The 17,128-nt window shown below is 36.3% G+C and overlaps 1 protein-coding gene across 1 annotated transcript in view; it reads left to right on the forward strand.

The window, feature by feature from the left end:
• Positions 1 to 4,042: 4,042 nt before the first annotated feature.
• LOC136026199 (MFS-type transporter SLC18B1-like) overlaps positions 4,043 to 17,128 on the forward strand; it is a 155,245-nt gene continuing 142,159 nt past the window's right edge. The window contains exons 1-2 of the mRNA XM_065702524.1: positions 4,043 to 4,082; positions 15,929 to 16,021. The gene's annotated coding sequence lies outside the window, so the exon portion shown is untranslated. The remainder of the gene's footprint in view (positions 4,083 to 15,928; positions 16,022 to 17,128) is intronic.

The raw sequence follows: 17,128 nt of genomic DNA on the forward strand, positions 1-17,128 counted from the left end.
ATCTACCTACTTTTTCAAAATTTTAGTCCGTATCCTAAAAAAAGTAATAAATTGAGCTAACAGTTGTTCAAGTCTCACCAATTTCTTTCTTACATGTTTCTCAAATTCTTTAGGATTCTCTTTATGAATGCTCTGAGTGATACTCATTAGAGAATCAAGATTTTCTGTGCGGCTAATTCGAAAGATGACCTGACCAGAGTAGCTCTGAGCTAGGGCAGTTGGAATCGTTTTCCCTTGCGTATCTCATTCCCTATTGCCTGTGAATCTTAAGTTTAACAATTATACATTAGTATTAACCAAGAATGTAGTTGATAACATTTGAAATAGGTTGCCGGTTTCAGTTCTACTGGGAACCGTATCATTGCCTAGTCTTTCACATTGCCTGACCTTTAGAATATATCGAAGGGCAAATTTAAAACCAATGTGTATTTTAATAGACACATCGTGACTACTGCTGCTACTAATAACTCATTGTAGCAACTAGCTGACTGAGGCAAACGCAGCTGTGCAAGCTGCTCCACCCCAATCTTGTAAAAGCTTCACTCTTTACCATCTCTTATAAATTTCCAATTTTCTTTATATCCTTCTGATGACTTCTTCCCACCAATTTGAAGACCATCTACTTTTTGTTCGTCCCAAGACGGCTGGTCAAAAAGCTTAATCTTTGGCAGTCTGTCATCCTCCTTCATTATAACCCTAGAAACTGGATTTTAAGCGCCTGTTCGTAGCGCTAATTGTTTGATATTACGGTAAGACAAACGATTAACTAAAACTACTCTTAGACTATTTTCTTTGGAAAACATTTAAAAAATCTTCCTCGACCTTTCGAAGAACTCGGCCTTGTCCGCAGACTAATCTTCCTGGTCTTCTAAACTCTTTTCAACTACGAAGAAAGATCCTGTGCCTTAGCTATTTTTCTTTTTATATCTTCTCTGCATCCACCATCTTTGCTATTAATACTATCCTTGTAAGCGAAAATACTCACTGGTTTGATTCTTTGTTACCTAACATCACATCTTCATTAATTCCTAGTCTAAGTAGTTTAGTCTTTTTTATATTGATTTTCACAATTAGTTTTGTACCCTGAACTCTCAAAGTCTCCAACAATTCGTCTATTTTTCTAACATTTCTAACCTTGGACGATCAAATAGTATACATTATCTTAGACTAGAAGAGTCTTACCTTTCTGTTTGATATTGTGCCCTCTTACAGCCTTTGCTGTGTTCTTTAAAAAGGTAAAATGTAAAGGATGCGGCATTTAGACTTTACAGTCCGTACCGGCGGTGCTGATCTCCGTTTCTTGGCCCTTCAGCCAGGAAGTGCAATGGGGGGTTGGGGGCCAGCCAACCTGTGCTTTCGCACACCCTTCCTGTTTACCTTCCCCAGATTTCTCCAGGTACCCATTTAGAGCTGGGTCGACTCTGGCTAAGCTTACAGGATCACGCCACTGACCCCCGTCCCAAACTGAAGAATTGGGTACACCGGGATTCGAACTCACGTCCTCTCAGACACAGGATCCCGAATCCAGCGCACCAACCCACTCGGCCAGGGCGGCCTTACCCTGAACTCTCAAAGTCTCCAACAATTCGTCTATTTTTCTAACATTTTTAACCTTGGACGATCTTTAGGACAAAGTCTATTAAAATAGTCTGTATAAAACAGCATAGGACACAACCCTGCTTAACTGCTGTTTCCTTCATGTCTACAAATATTATTCTACAATGGGGAGGCAACGCGTCGTCTTCTAGGTCATGATTTCCTCGACGGGCACCGCTTCTCAAGGTCACTGCAGTGATATCTTCTGTGTCGGTTCTCGGGAGCCAAACTTGTGAAAGTTTAACCTCAATGCCACTATAAGGACACGAGCAGGGTTTCTTTTGTGGAGATAGGGACGGAGGAAGGAACTTATTTAGAGTGGAGACCATAACCCATATCAAAAAACGGAACAGCTCCAGCCTTTTATACCCAGCCTATCCTCGTCAGGACTTTTTCCTGGATCAAAACAGGCGCCACCGGTAATTAAGTGCACTACAATGCAATAACAAAGCATTGCATTAGTGTCTTCTGTTACCGCCATGGAGGAAGTTAGGTGGTGGTCAAAGACGGCGGGTTCAGTAATTATGGCAGATGCTGGGATCAAAACTGATTGCTGAGCTATCAGCTGCAGACAGACCCTCTTGGAGCTCATTAGGTTCCGGACATTGAACACTGCTTTGAGCCAAAGGCTTTCAACAGGAAACAAGTAGAAATAGGAAGTAAGTAAAACAGATGTTCAGGTACCTACTTATTAGATACAGTGTTGCTGAAAAGAAATCATTTAAATGTTTCTTTGGTTTGTCGGTTGTTATGAAGTTATTTCTGGGTGCATCATAGAGTTGCCTATGAAGTATGCAATGAATGAATGAATTTGAGGAGCATAGAGAAGAAATTTTGGAAGCTCCATTCAATTACACCAGCAACAAAACAGTGAATGAACGACGTAGATAACTTCGAAGATAGGTTTCTACGAATAAAAAGGTTTCATCCTTATTTTGAACTGTTTTACTTTCGTAATGAATGAACTTTATAACCCAAATAAAAAACGCACAAAGACGTTGTGTGGAGTGTAGTATAACAAAGAAAAAACAAGCGAAGACCTTATATTCACGAATGACAATGAGCACAGGCAAACAAATACACTCATAAGAACTTGAAGGGATTCTAAAACTTTTACAGAAATGAACAACCGATATAGGGTGGCGTTGGTTATACCCTAGCTAAACCTTAAACTTCACCAGGGATTCTCAATTGTGGTGGATTGTCAGCATCAAAAGGGTTTGGAACATTATATTTTGTTTTGCTAATGCACCTTTCTTTCACGTGAGTAGAAATTATTATAGCAGTAAATTTACGCTTATAAACTTCAGGTGGAAGACACCAAAAAGTAGAAAGAACAAGAAATTGTGGTATAACTAGACTTCCATGTAGAGTAGAGTGAGTAAGTCGACTGTCAAATCCTGTAGACGATAAAAATCATGCCATGTTCCTGACAGATTTTACAGTTAAATTCATATTTATGTGTGAAATACGAAAATGACAAGTAAGTATAGAAAGAAATCTAAAATGTAGAAATAGTATAGCAAGCTTAGGTACCCAAGCAAGGGAGAGTTGTGGCACACCCTCTCAAATATTCAAATCTTTATAATGTTGTACATGCTTTTAGGATAATTAATTTGTGTTTGGGAGTTTTTAGGATCTTTCCCCTCCCCAATTATTTGAGGCAGCCACCTGAAATAAACGTCTGTGCCTGGGCCTGAGTAGACAAGAATAACTAATGTTTAAATTTCTAATGAAAAGAAAAAAGCTAGGAGGAGTATCGTATCTCAGCTGTAATAGGTTGCTAGTTGCGTATGTTTTGCTTGGACACTTTATAAAATATCAAATCACGTAAATTTCTAAATAATAGACGCTACCTTCAAAGAATTTGGTTATTTCTAAACTGGGAATACAAAAAGAGAGAGAGTATCTCCTTTCACATTGAAGAAGCAACTTTGCAAATTATGCCAATTGTCGAAGAACCTTATAACGGGAGTTGGCTCTGAATACGAATTTTCCATCTTCCTAATGAAAGGGGATATTCACTTCATAAACTGTGATAGAAGAAAAAAGTGGATTCGTTAAGGACTTGGAAAGCTTTATAGGACACGGGAAATGAAAAAAAAAATTCTTTACTTACGGTATCGATGGTCTGAGAAGCGCAAAAACACATGGCTCAGGATTAGTTACCGTAGAAAATCTATAGTTACTAGGACTGCTTGTTTGATGAAACAGAGCTAGTATCAAAATACCAAAATCCCCTTAAAGCCCTTGTGATGGTATCGGACAAACATCTGTCCCTCGCAGACTAATAAAACTTACCTTGCTAGATCAGCGTTTTTTTTAGCCTTTTTACCATGCGTAATCTTTAAAGGAAGTGGTATTTAAAACCGCAAAACGTGAATCCGTTGCAGAGTTTTCTTTTGACAAGGACAGTGTGTCAATGCACAGCCAGGTGAACATTTTATCCTATAATTTCTTCCATACATTTTCACGTGGTTCACAGGGTAAATATATTTTCACTTTTATATTGAACCTCTTAAGAATTTTGACAAAGCCATTGGTTTCTCGGGGAGGCCCAGTTAAAAAACCACGAAAGTACCGAGGACAATGAAACTGAAATCTGATAATTTCAATTGCTTCAGTGGAAAGCTAGACACTATATAAATCTAAAAACTGGGGAAAATGCCCATTTTGGGGTTAAATGTTACCCTTTACTTTCACAAAAGCTGCTTAGACCAGAAATCAACAGAGAATAAATATCAATTTCACATTTTTGATGTTTTTTAAAGTTTCTTTTTTTGTAACCACCCCCCCCCCTGGACAAGCGACCCACCCAAACAAAGCCAAGCGTTTCGGAAGTGCATCAAGCGTGGGGAAATCTGTACAAAGCATTATGGAAACCTTTCTAATCGTAGCGAAAGCTGCGCTAAGTACGACTGGACTGTGCGATAGGAAAACTAGGCAAGGTAAACGAATACGATACGCATCCTCAGTTACATTGTGGTAACTATAAAGTATGTTTGTATGTAGTTTTTTTTCTAAGTATTACATAAATATTGAGTTCACCATCATTAACTATTGCAAAATGTTTTGAGTAAAATTTAACACAATAGTAAATGATGAGTGATAATAAAAGATATCGAACTCTTCAACTTCCGTCGGATCTTCAGCAGCGGATTACTACCTAAAATCTAGGTATATTGGTGTGGAATAACTGACCCTAGACGAAAAAAAAAAAAAACCTACTTACGAGTTTACCCTTTCATTTTTTGTCACTGTCATCAATGGTTATACTTTATTTTAACATTGTCTTAAGTGCAGAATAAATAATTATTAATATTTTTCCCAAGAAGCAAGTGTATTCTTCAAAATTTAGGGAAGGGGGGGGGGAATTTTTTCAGTGAAAATACAAATTAAAATCTATTTTTGAATGAGAACTCCATTTTTTAAAATTACTATATTAAGCTCTTTAATGATATTACCTAGGTACCAATCCCCCTCTCCCTAAGGGAAGGGAGGTAGTTTCGTTTAAGAGGAAATGCTAATTTCCTACTTTTCTAATCTTGCTTCTCAAATGGAATTAAAAACTGGGTTTTTACCAACTTTAGTATCACGAATAAAAGTGCATAATTAACTTGTCAGTAGCAGACTCATACCTTTCTAGAGTTCATTTTCAATTTTGATGTAAATGGATCATTATACATTGATGTATCTTTTAAATGTAAATACGTAGTATAGCTTATTTAACACAGCCGTAGGCCTTGGTCCAAAGGCCAAGGGACCCACTTTGTGATTTTCAAATTGGGCAGAATGAAATTTCTAGAAGAATCTATATGCTTAGTAGAGTTGGGGTTCAGTGGCTCATTTGAGCAGATAGGGGCCGAAGGGGGACTTTCCAAAGGGGTCTCACTCTGGGTGATGTTAACTTCACCAAAATCTGACATGTTCACCTTTTTATCAAAAAAAACTTGGGGAGGGGGCAAAAAAGCATTAGCGTGAGGAGCTCTCAAATATCCAGATTAAAGTTACGTTAATGCTTGCTATAGGTTATTCAACATAACAACTGTTTTAATTACTTGGCGTAAAATAATCATATTATGATTTTTTTTTGCTATGAAACCTTTTGAAATACACCAATATTTATTTGAAAAAAAATCCCAATTATAAATGTTTCTGCAAGTATTTGCATCAGAAATCATTCTCATATGTGGATAAAGATTGAAACCTTTTACAAGCAAATGATGAAATTATACTCATTTGCACTATTTAACAGCCGGCACAAATGACATCAATTTCTTCCCCCATGAAAGCAAGGTTTATCTTTATCCACATATGAGAATGATTTCTGATGCAAATACTTGCAGAAACATTTATAATTGGGATTTTTTTTCAAATAAATATTGGTGTATTTTTTTTATTTAGATTTTGTGCATTTTTAATTTTTCCCTTGATAACTTGTTGTTTCTTGGTTTTCTTTTTAAGAGTTTTATCGTCTGTAGTCCAACCCGCTTTCGTTCTTAGCTTTTTTTTGTGGTTTCAACGGGTTAGCCTATATCCCATACCCTTTTTCCCCTTTGTTTTATTGTGCTGTTGGGATTTTTTTTTTCTTTCATGACTTCAACTATATATTTATTTTCTTCGTTCTTCTACTTTCCTACTTCCTACTTCCTGGAAGGGTGTAAAAAGGTAAGCTTTTAATAGAGTGGAATGGATAAGGAGTGCACGTAGCTATGTCGGTTTGATTGCATTATATTATTATGAATTTGCAATTATTATTTTCAATTATAAAAATTCCAAGCTGCAATTGTTCTAAGCTTGTTTCTTTTCTTCTTTAAGACTAAACATCCAATTTGCTGCTGTTTCCTAAGTTGGGGAGTCTAGAGAATCTCTGAATTCTTGGGATCTATAGTTTTATTGATTTTAATTAAATTTTCAAATTCAAAATTCTATCAGGGTACATTCACTTTTTCTTCCCATTTTTGTTGGATTGAAGTCTAGCCTCGCAGAAAATTAACATACGTTTGTTCGTTTACAATTTTTTGGTGCTATTACAAAAGAGTATCTAAGGCGCAGAGTTATTTTATGTCATTCCAGGGCAAACGAACAATTAGATTCAGTCTTCTTTTAGGTGAAGCCAGGCTAACACTCATTTAAACGAGTGAGTTTTTTTTATTATTCTATAACACTTTATTAATACTTTAAACATAGAAAAGAAAGTAGATTGTTGTCTTTATGGAAAGAGATAAATATTAAGCGGCATTTGGGAGCTTTTTTTTTATACATTTTAACTTTTTCGAATAACGTAGCTAGGAAGAAAGTTGATACATGATTTGATGACTTTTTTATACCCTTTCCAAATAAAATAATCGCTTCTGGGGCAAATTCCATTTTGAGCCCTTAATGGGGCCCAAAAAGTAGCTTATTACCGTGTCTTTGGTTTTTAGACGATAGAGTAAAGTTAAAAAATTAATTAAAAACTACTTAGATATAAATGTATAAGCCTAGAATTGGGGATGCTAAGAAGAAAACATGTTAAAAAAACAATTCTTGCTTTATAATATGCAGAACGATTGTAGTTAACAAATTTTGAAAGCGATTCCAGTATACTTCACCTCCCCCATATCCCCCATCCCATGCTAATGTGCAGATACATCGCCAAAATTATATATTTCCAATTTGTTATTCCGTTTCCTTAATTTCGTCAGTATTTATTTCCTTTTCAGGTACACTGGTTGAAGCAAGAGTGATGCATTGCAAAATACATGGGAAATGTATAATTTGGACTATATATTTGTACATAAGGGGGAGGGGGTTGGGTAAAGTACAGAACCGCGGTTAAAATGTGTTAACTACAATTTTTCTGCATATTCAAGGTGGAGGACTAAAAGTTTCCTGCATAGGGTTTTTGACAATGACTTTTATCTTCGTGTACTTCTTGTTTTGTTGCAGTGTCATTTTCGATAGATATTCAACAGGGGTGTAATTTTGCCAAATCCTGGGGGTGGGGCGGAGTTGAAGCCAATTTTCGTAATTAAGGAGAAATGTTCCTGACTAGACATATTTTGTACTTATCGGTTATATAATAGTCACTATAAAATTTCGACACAAGAAACTGGTCAAGTAACTTCTTTATACTGTCGATCATTTGGATTGGAAAGATCAGATGGGATAATAACTGGTTAGTTTGCTTTGACTAGTGATAGAATTATCTGTGATAAAACTGTGATAGAGCTATTTCATTAGCTTTATCAGAACTTTGGGCTATATATTTACACATTAGGGGGGCGGATGGGGGTTAAGAATAGCATATATTAAATACAGCAATGGTTAGTTTACGCATTTAATATATGCTATGCTTTACCCCCTCCCCCCCTAATGTGCAAATATATAGCCCAAATTTGTTTCTAACTATATTATATTCATCATTTTTGTTTCATTTTCATTAGCATTAGTCGAACTTCACTTCTCGAGTGTCTATTATATAACCGATAAGTAGGCATATTTTTTTAGAAACACACTTTTAAATTGTTGGTTACTATGGGCTTTTTAAGCCTCTTTATGGGCTCAAAAAGAATTTGACTTAGGATCAATTATTATGTTTGGAAAAAGCGTAACAAAAAGGCATCAAATAATCCATTTACTTTATCCCTAGCTAAACTATATTAAAAAGTTAAAATTTACTCTTTCTTCCTTTCCAAGAAATGTGTAATTAGGTCAAGGTACTATCCAAAAGACAGTTGGGGGTTTACCTATCCCTCTCCTCTATTCAGACAGAAATTTTAGCTGATATTGTAGATTGGCAACTTTTTGCTAACTCCAGATTACTAAATGCTCCAGGAGGGTAACTATCAGGGAAATTATAAAATCCAAAAAAGCCTTATCCTTGCCCACAACCAATTCAATCTGATTTATCGCGTGCTGTTCAAGAATTTGATTATTTACCCCCCCCCCCCCCAGAGTTGCACGGTTCTGACAATTTTGTCAACATTTCCCTGTATCCCATGTACTTGTAATTTGTCGGTTTTGGTGTTTTTTTTTTCATACCATTTGCCTTCAAAAATACTTCTCTACCTAAAGGATTGTCAGCATGTCACCCTTTTTCCCGTGTAGCCTTATAATTTCAAGCTGTAGCTATATGGAACTTGCTTTTGTTGGAATGGCACTCTAAGTTCGGCCGACTGTTAAGGGTCAATTGGACGGTAATGGGTCAATTTGGAAGATCGTTAAAGATGGTCTTTATGGGACAATAAAGCAATATCTGCGAAATTCTATAAACAAGATGGTGACAAAAGGCTTTGCTTAAAAAACTCCGAAGAATGAGAACTATGAGTGAAGGTAAACTTAGCTTAATAACATAACTTTACTATTAGAAGTCTTTGCAGTCAGAAGCCTTATGGGCTAAACTTTGCTTACTTTTTTGAAAAAAAATCAAAGAGAGTTCAATTTTTTCCAGCGTCCACCAAGTAATGTGAAAATTACCGAATAAAACTTGGTAAAAAAAAGAGCGTAGAACCGTAAAAAAATTTATGTTGAATAATGAATGAATTTATTTTATAACCGATCAAAAATAAGAGGCATGGCGATGGAGTATATCAAAAAGAAAGAAAAAGAAAGGAAAAAAGACACATATACAAAAACAAGAACAAACACGTTCATACTAAAAACATGAATAGACCAGAAATGTTTAAAAAATAAGCCACACAAAGGGTGGCAAACCTCTCAAAGTGAATCATACAAATAAAAACAATATTAAATTATAATAATACAGCTGAAAAAATAATCAAACTAGCGCTAAAACAACAAGAGCCAAGAGCTCATATTGTATGAGCTCTAACAAAATTCTAAGAATCAATAGATTGATTTAAAAGGAAAATAGAGGCTTAATGGCGGTCAGGATTTAAATTAAGAGCTCTGAGTCACGATATCCTTCTAAATATCAAAATTCATATATTAGACAGGTTTTTATTCTTCCCATCCAGTTTCATCCTGATCTCTCCGCTTTAAGTATTTTCTAAGATTTCCAGTCCCCCCAACTGACCCCCCCCCCCAATGACGCTGCATCCGGTTGAGATTTCAAATAAGAGATCTGAGTTACGAGGTCCTAAAAAATATGAGGCTCCATGAAGATCCGATCACTCCTTCGTAAGTTAAAAATACGTCATTTTTTCTAATTTTTCAGAATTAATCCCCCCCCCCAATAGAGCCGATCCGTTCCAATTCTGTCAATGACGTATCTAAGACTTCTGCTTATTTTTCCCACCAAGTTTCATCCCGATCCCTCCAATCTAAGCGTTTTCCATAATTTTAGGTTCCCCCCAAACTCCCCCTAGTGTCACCAGATCCGGTCGGGATTTAAATAAGAGCTTTGAGACACGATATCCTTCTAAATATCACATTTCATTGAGATCTGATCACCTGTTCGTAAGTTAAAAATACCTCATTTTTTTCTAATTTTTCAGAATTACCCCCCCCCCTAACTACTCCAAAGAGAGCGGATCCGTTCCGGTTATGTCAATCATGTATCTAGGACTTGTGCTTTTTTTTCCACCAAGTTTCATCCCGATCCCTCCACTCTAAGTATTTTCCAAGATTTTAGGTTTCCCCCTCCCAACTCCCCCCAAATGTCACCAGATCAGGTCGGGATTTAAAATAAAAGCTCTGAGATACGATATCCTTCCAAACTTCTTATTTCATTAAGATCTGATCAACCATTCGTAAGCTAAAAATACTTCATTTATCTATTTTTTCAGAATTAACGGGCCCCCCATACCCCCCTCCCCCAGATGGTCAAATCGGGAAAACGACTATTTCTAATTTAATCTAGTCCGGTCCCTGATACGCCTGCCAAATTTCATCGTCCTAGCTTACCTGGAAGTGCCTAAAGTAGCAAAAAAATAAAGTAGCAGCCGACAGACCGACAGAATTTGCGATTGCTACATGTCACTTGGTTAATACCAAGTGCCATAAACAAGAGCTAAGAACTCATATGGCACTTGTGACGAGTCAAGAAGAGCTAAGAGCCAAGAGATCATATGGTATGAGCTCTAGCAAAATTCCATGAATCATTAGATTGACCTTAAAAAGAAAATAAGAGGCTTAATGCCGGTCAGGATTTAAAATAAGAGCTCTGAGTCACGATGTCCTTCTAAATATCAAAATTCATTAAGATCCGATCACCCACTTGTAAGTTATAAATACCTAATTTTCGTCGTCCTAGCACGTCCAGAAGCACCAAACTCGCCAAATCACTGAACCCCTCCCCCCAACTCCCCTAAAGAGAGCAAATCCAGTACGGTTCTGTCAATCCCGTATCAAGGACATTTGCTTATTCTATTCACCAAGCTTCATCCCGATTCCTCCACTCCAATTGTTTTCCAAGATTTCCCCCTCCAACTCCCCCCAATGTCAAAAGATCTGGTCGGGATTTGAAATAAGAGCTCTGAGACATGAATTACTTCGAAATATCAAATTTCATTAAGATCCGATCACCTATTCGTAAGATAAGAATACCCCGATTTTCACATTTTCCAAGAATTCCGGTTTTCCCCTCCAGCTCCCCCCAATGTCACAGGATCTGGTCGGAATTTAAAATTAGAGCTTTAAAGCACAAGATCCTTCTAAATATCAAATTTCATTAAGATCTGGTCACCCTTTCGTAAGTTACAAATACCTCAATTTTCAAAATAACCCCCCCCAACTCCACCAAAGAGAGCAGATCCGGTCCAGTTAAGTCAGTCACGTATCTTAGACAGGTTTCTATTCTTCCTATCCAGTTTCATCCTGATCTCACCGCTTTAAGTACTTTCTAAGATTTCTGGTCCCCCAACTGCCCCCCTTCCAATTACGCTTGATCCGGTTGAGATTTAAAAAAAGGGATCTGAGTTACGAGGTCCTTCTAAATATGAAGTTTCATGAAGATCCGATCACTCCTTCGTAAGTTAAAAATACTTAAATTCCACAATAGAGCGGTTCCGTTCCAATTATGTAAATCACGTATCTAAGACTTCTGCTTATTTTTCCCACCAAGTTTCATCCCAATCCCTCCAATCTAAGCGTTTTCCATGATTTTAGATTCCCCCCAAACTCCCCCCAGTGTCACCAGATCCGGTCGGGATTTAAAATAAGAGCTTTAAGACACGATATCCTTCTAAATATCAAATTTCATTGAGATATGATCACCCGTTCTTAAGTTAAAAATACCCCATTTTTTCTAATTTTTCAGAATTAACCCCCCCCCCCCCAAATATCCCAAAGAGAGCGGATCCGCTCCGGTTATGTCAATCATGTATCTAGGACTTGTGCTTATTTTTCCCACCAAGTTTCATCCCGATCCCTCCACTCTAAGTATTTTCCAAGTTTTAGGTTTCCCCCTCCCAACCCCCCCCCCCAATGTCACCAGATTCTGTCAGGATTTAAAATAAGAGCTCTGAGACACAATATCCTTCTCAATATCAAATTTCATTGAGATCCGATCACCCGTTCGTAAGTTAAAAATACCTCATTTTTTCTAATTTTTTTCAGAATTAACCCCCCCCCCCCAACTACCCCAAAGAGAGCGGGTCCGTTCCGGTTATGTCAATCATGTATCTAGGACTTTTGCTTATTTTTCCCACAAAGTTTCATCCCGATCCCTCAACTCTAAGTGTTTTCCAAGTTTTAGGTTTCCCTTTCTCAACTTCCCCCCCCCCCAATGTCATCAGATTCGGTCGGGATTTAAAATTAGAACTTTGAGACACGATATCCTTCTAAATATAAAATTTCATTGAGATCCGATCACCCGTTCGTAAGTTAAAAATACCTCATTTTTACCAATTCTTCAGAATTAAACCCCCCCCCCCCAACTACCCCAAAAAGAGCGGATCCGCTCCGGTTATGTCAATCATATATCTAGGACTTGTGCTTATTTTTCCCACCAAGTTTCATCCCGATCCCTCCACTCTTAAGTGTTTTCCAAGATTTTAGGTTTCCCCCTCCCAGCTCCCTCAATATCACCAGATCCGGTCGGGATTTAAAATAACAACTTCGAGACATGATATCCTTCCAAACATCAAATTTAATTAAGATCTGATCAACCGTTCGTAAGATAAAAAATGCTTAAATTTTTCTATTTTTTCCGAATTCACGGACCCCCTACTCCCTCACAGATGGTCAAATGGGGAAAACAACTATTTCTAATTTAATCTGGCCTAGTCTCTGATACGCCTGCCAAATTTCATCGTCCTAGCTTACCTGGAAGTAGCAAAACCGGGACCGACAGACCGACAGAATTTGCGATTGCTATATGTCACTTGGTTAATACCAAGTGCCATAAAAACCCTTCCAAGGGTGGCTCGACGGATATTTTGTAAGCTTGGAAAAAAGCTTATCTGCAGCTTAAAGCGGATCGGGCAAGCTTCATCTCTGCCGCAATCCCCCATTTTCTAGTCCAAGGAGGAACGAACATTAAATATTTGAAATAATCCCTCCTGATTTCTATTTCATCTGATTGGTTAAAAATGTCCTATAAAGAAACCAGGTATAGAGCATGAGGGAGAGAAACAGCATCTTCGAACACTCATAGAACACAGAATCCAATGGAAGCATTTAGGCCTAGCTTCTTCTTCATGCCGAATTCGGCTGAATAGAATGTATCTCGTCAGTAAGTAAGTAAGCAAGAAACAGCATTATATACTTTCGCAAGGTGCCGCTTACCAAACTGCTGGGTTTACCAACCAAGTTCAGAATTTCTGTGGATGACATTTCAGTATTTTCGTGATCTTTATTGAACAAAACAAAGAGTTTGTTTTTACTGATTTTTTTTTTACTGAGTGACTAAAAATATTGGGGTGGTGGCCATCCGCCTATACGTGACGGCCATGTGCTTGGCTCGAGCAATAAGTAATATCCCAGTTAACTTTAGGCATATACCGATATGTAATCCAAGGTACACAAGTTTCTGCAATGGTGTAACGTCAGAATAACCCAGATTTACTCTATGAGGGGTTCCAGAACGGTTAAAATTAAATAATAGCACTTGAGACTCTTGCAGGACCGTAACAAAAATGTATAAATCTAAATTTCTTATGTGTTTTTTGAAAAATTTTGGTAATCCCTCCAAAAGTATAATCGGTATATTCCCTGAAACGAAAATCCTGGATTACGGGCTTGTCCTAAATATAAACATTTATTAATTGAAAGTTATTTCGCATAATAACGTTAGGGCGTTCCAGTATAGGGAGATGCACAAGATTTTACGAGGAAAGAGAGTGACACTTTAAAAGAAAACACCAAAAATGAACGAATTATGTGCGAAATGTATTGAGTCGAAAGAATCGAAATTTCCAATATATAGCCAAACACAAAAAATTACGAATAACTAAAATTGTTGGTATCAAACGTGTTTATCACACTTCAGACCAGACGAGATATATTATTGTTTACAAATATACAAAGAATGAGACATAAATTTAGGGAAGAAAAGAATTAATTTAAAGACTGTCTTTTTTTTTTACGCATTAGCTTATATATTTCTTTTTGCTTTTGCTTTGGAACAGTTTGTGATAGACATCTGGGACTTGCTGTAATGGCTATAGGTTATGACACCTACACATTGTCCAAAATTATTACCTTTGGAGCAAATTTCCTGCCTTGTAGCAAGAAAAATGTTGAAAATTATTAATATATTTTTGCATCTTTAAAAAAATCTAACAATTCTTTGGCCAATCTTTTTTTTTTAATACTGGCAGAATCAGCCAAAAAATTTATCTACTTTCATTTTCCATCTACTACATCTTTATTCAACAAACCAAAATAAATGGTTTCTTTTCCCTCCTCATATAAAAGATATAGAAAAAGTAAAACCGACATTTTTTTTGTCCTTTTTAACTCAGGAATCACTACAAAAAAAGGACGAAAAATAGCTCAAAACCACTTAAACTGCAGCAGCTATTCATGATTTTCTAGCATAGAGAAAATAGCATGGGGCCCAAATAAAGATGATTAGCCTTAAAAGCAACGAACAATTGCTATATTTGTTAGTTGGAAAAGTGCTGTCTTTCGAGAAAAAACTTTCCTCTGCCTTAAAAATTGGAGAAAGGCAAATTACAAATTGCTTTAATACAACAAAATTGGCCTAAAACTTGAAGAAAGAAAACAGAATCCTAATTAAGGTGCTGCTGGGATCAGGGGTGCATCCAGGGATAGTTTTTGAGCAAATGTCCCACCGTCTAGAAGGTTGAAAGTTGTGCCAATTAAAGGAATGGAGGGATTTAGGATACCGACTGGGGATCAATTTTTTTGTCCCCCTAGTGTAGATTATTTCTTTGTCTGTTCCTTCCTGGGATAGGAAATTTGGTAAATTTTTTCAGGCGATTCCATTACTGATTATTGCGATAATGTGAACACATCCATCAATGTCTTTTCTGGTGCTCTTTCCAAATATAATCATCGCTTCACTTGCAAATCTAATTTAGAACCCTAAGTGGACCCTACAGTGACATTTAATTCCAACAATACCAATAGTTCCAACAACCAGGAAAGTGTAGTTTTCATTCTCTTTATAGATTTCGTTGCAAAAAATGACCTATTTCCATGGGAAGTTCAAGACGACTATTATATTTGGAAAGAGCGTAAAAAATGCAACGACTTGTGTGTTTATCTTGTCCCCATGTAAGTGACGGATTTTTTTTTTTTTTTTTTTTTTGAATCTTCGGTATAGTGAGGTTTAGCATTTGACATTGGCTCATTCCTACGAGTTCCCTATCTTTAATGTATAATCTAGTGTTATTGCGTGTTTTGACCGCCCTCTTCTTTTGGTCAACCTCATGGACAGTTTTTTTTATTTATGATAATTTAATTGATTTAGTGGATGACAAATATTCTAATGCAAATAAAGTTTTTTTTTTTTTTTTTTTTTTTTTTTTAGTATTTGTTCTTAATAGTTGATGCTTGTGTGAAGCCTTGCATTACCGGTTGTCAACCTTTTACGGGGTAGATAAAATACTTTTTTTTATGTTTAAGTTAAGAATATTTAACTGTATTTAAATAGGCATTTCAATACGAAATCACCTAAGCCATCATTCCTATTGCAATCAATGTTTTATTTTATTTTATTGTGAAATAACTTGTCAAAAACATAAGCCATAGCAAATTTTAGTCCGAAAACCGTTGTCTAAAAAAATCTGAAATTCAAACGCACAAATATTTAAGATTTGTCAGATGCTAAATTTGCAATAAATTTTATAGTAGTTTAAATACGCACTTACGCATTGTTATGTAAATTTTTCAATGGGGATAGAAAGTGAAAATGACCCATAAGGGTGCAATCATACCAAAAGTTTTGTAACCCCTATCTTTCCCTCTGTGTACAAAGTTAACGACGCAGAATCTACGTGTCACATTTCAAGACTGTTTAGCGGTTTTGCTTCTCCAACTCTTGAACTGGAAGGTTGTTATTGACTTCAATGTAAGTTTTGCATTATATACAATTTCCATTTAAATTTTGTTTAAGCTAGAAAACTTCAGATGCTGTTATAATTAAGTGTGTATATTACTGGTAATCAAAGAGCTTTATTTCCATTTTCTGAATTACAATTACAAACCCTTTTTTATTCGGAAGTTCATTTTGAATAATGGAAATAACATAGAACTTTAGTATGATTTATTGTAGTGACCTGAAAAATTAATCCTTTTAGTTTTTTGTTATTCATGCTACTGCCTCAGAAGACTAAACAAGCCGGTAAAATTTTAGTTGATTGACTTCTGGCTATCTCGGAAAGAGGTTAGGTTAGGAAAATGAAACCTTCAGGGATGAATGTAAACGCTAAAATATGTCCCGGGAAGGTATTTTGAAATACCTACCTCCGCTCCTTCTCTAGAGGGCCCTGACCTTTGATGACCCTTAAAAATGTGTGTTATAAAAGTGAAACCTTGCAAAATAGATCTTCTGCTTAATTGAAGTACAACAAAATTGTTTTCATCTTCATAACTTTGCTCAATTCCATTTTATAAGGTTTTAAAGATATGCAAATACATTTTCTAAATTTTGAAAAAAAACATTGATATGGCTCAAAATTTTACTCAAATAACAGGAATTGCATTTTCAGAACTAAAGCCAGAGAAAAAGCAACTGGTGACTGAAGATTAGGGTAAAATTTTGTTTTGTCAAAATTTCAATAGGTACAGACCTGTTGTGTAGGTAAATTTCAGGGCCCTCTAGAGGGAGAAGGAGTGGAAGTGGGTACTTTAAAATATCTTCCCAGGACATACTTTAGCCTCTAGACCTACCCCTGAAAGTTTCATTTTCCTAACCTAACTCCTTTCCGAGATAGCCAAAAGTCAATCAACTAGAATTTTACCGAAAGAAATTTTTAGAAATAGTTCTAGAGCCTAAATTATGTTCTGAAAATGTACCTGAAGATATATACCTTCACCCCTTCCTCTTTAAACAACACTGACTTATTATAGACTTGTAAAAACTTGTAGCATAAAAATCAAACTTTCAGAAATAGACAAACGAAGCGTAATGACTGTTTTAGCCTCAAATCAGTATGTAAGCGGTAAGCAAATCAGT

This window comes from Artemia franciscana, chromosome 4, assembly GCF_032884065.1.
Source record: "Artemia franciscana chromosome 4, ASM3288406v1, whole genome shotgun sequence".
In the NCBI taxonomy this organism is placed as follows: Eukaryota; Metazoa; Arthropoda; class Branchiopoda; order Anostraca; family Artemiidae; genus Artemia; species Artemia franciscana.